A 2,016-nucleotide genomic window follows, 5' to 3' on the forward strand; every position below is an offset into this window, starting at 1 on the left:
AGCCAATACAAGTCATGCAATTAGAAATGCATCCTCACCTTAATCTTACACTATTTCCTCCTTTCCATGCCCACCATTTTTTTTAAAGCTAATTATAATGTTTTCATCAGTCCACACCACACCCTTTGATTTAAATAGCCTATTCCGTTAAAAGTTCACTCACATACTAGGACCAACATCCCCACCCCCTGCCATTAAAGCTCTATTTTGTTCAAGTCAAAAGCAGAAAAGCAATGACAAACTTGACTATAAATTAACAGTATTTGCACTTGGCTAAACATAGGCTACAGTCCCTAATACACTGAACCAAAAAGTAAGAGAACAATTTAAATGTTTAGCTACCATTGCTTTTAATGATTAAACTGAGAAAAGTGTTGGGGAGAAGTTGGATTTCCCTGTGAGCAAGATTGTACTTCTTTCTTTTACCACCAACAAGAGCTCAAGGCCCAGTTACTTTTATAAGGAAAACAACATTATTAGCTGCACTTTGAATCAAGACACTGTGAGAATTAAACTGTGCTGTTAATAAGTGGACAATTTAAACTAAGGCTCTGTAGCCATGGAAATGGAACTGCCTCCTCTATTACTGAATTTTGAACATTTATAGATAAAAAGGTCAATGGCCAGTCCACCAGATTTTTTCCCCTGCTATAGTCTATTAAATGCATGTTTACAATCCAAAACAATTATATTTAAAAAATAAATCAAAGTTTATAAACTCATCTTGTTTCCATTCAATGACTTTACCTCCACCTTTGCCAGAAAGGTTAATCCTGTTATTAGGAGAGAATAGGACTCCAAATTCTCTTTTTTGTCTTTTGAGCAAAACCATGTAATGACTCAGAAGGTCTTGTATGTGAGAAATTCTTTCATTTTATTGCATATTGGCAGTGCTAAGTCTTGGTAAGTCATAAGGAAACTATGAAGGGCTTTGCAGCATAAGTATTTCAGTGACGATAGGACCTTGGCTTCTGTCTGCAACTGGTCATGGCCATGTCTTGTTCCAGTGGCAAAAATTCAACCATGTGGAAAAAAATGTGCAGAAAAGACCATTGGTCATAGGAATAAATGAAACTAGAGTTCTCCATTCCAAAGCCCAGAGCCTGGGTAGTCTGTCATCTGCCACTGTTGCAAGGCATAAGCCTTCTGGAGAAAAGCACACTGATCTCAGCCACCTGGTATGGAAATTGAGGGTATGATGCAACTGAGAGTCTAACATGTGCTGAAAGTGTCCTTAGTTTCTCTCCAATGTGGGGATTCCACATGGTGAGACTGTAGTCATAGGAAACTGTGACAAGCAGTGCAGAGTCAGTTGAGAAGTCACAAGAAACCACACTGTTCTGATGCCCCTCTAGCTTTCTAATTAATGTATAGGACCCCATGCTCCAGAGAAGAACAGACTTCTCTCCTGCTGCAGAATACAGCATGCTGTAGTCTGGGGAGGTGGAATAGCAATAAATATACTGCAGATGGCCAGACCCACCTGGATCTGTTTGCCATCTTTATTTAGGTCCCAGATTCAAAGAGTTTTAACCCTTGATGCAGAAAGCAAAATCAAGTTTCAACTGGATGTGAAGCTCATATCTCTCACCACATGCTGGTGTCCAGATTAAAAAACAGTCACTCTGTTTAAACCTCCCAAATTTTGATCTCCCTGTCACTGAGTCTCCTAGCAAGAATAGGGCAAGGGAAATCCAGTGCAGAGTTGTGCCCAGAGCTTTCTTCAAGGTGATGATGGCCACCGACTGAAGGGCAAATGCCAGACAATCCGACCACACAGTCCGGTGTCTTTTCCTTCCGGTTGCCTTTCCCTTCTGGCTCATACGCTATGGGGGTGAACTGTTCTTCAAGGGATTATGGAACCAGCTTGACAAAACAGTGTCCTTGAGACCAGGCAAACTGGGAACCATCAAGGGCAAAAGCAACACTCCAAGCCTCACAACTTGATTTCTGATCAAACTGGTGGCTTCAACTCAGGCAACTGCAGAGGAACTTCTCTGACCTCTGTGCTGCCCA

The 2,016-nt window shown here is 41.1% G+C and overlaps 1 pseudogene; it reads right to left on the reverse strand.

The window, feature by feature from the left end:
- Nucleotides 1-840: 840 nt before the first annotated feature.
- Nucleotides 841-1,427, reverse strand: LOC138151851 (WD repeat and SOCS box-containing protein 2 pseudogene; annotated as a pseudogene).
- Between the last annotated feature and the right edge of the window lie 589 nt (nt 1,428-2,016).

This window comes from Petaurus breviceps, unplaced genomic scaffold, assembly GCF_028583685.1.
Source record: "Petaurus breviceps papuanus isolate PSGF00001 unplaced genomic scaffold, PetGlider_PUasm1.0 90919, whole genome shotgun sequence".
NCBI classification, from domain to species: domain Eukaryota; kingdom Metazoa; phylum Chordata; class Mammalia; order Diprotodontia; family Petauridae; genus Petaurus; species Petaurus breviceps.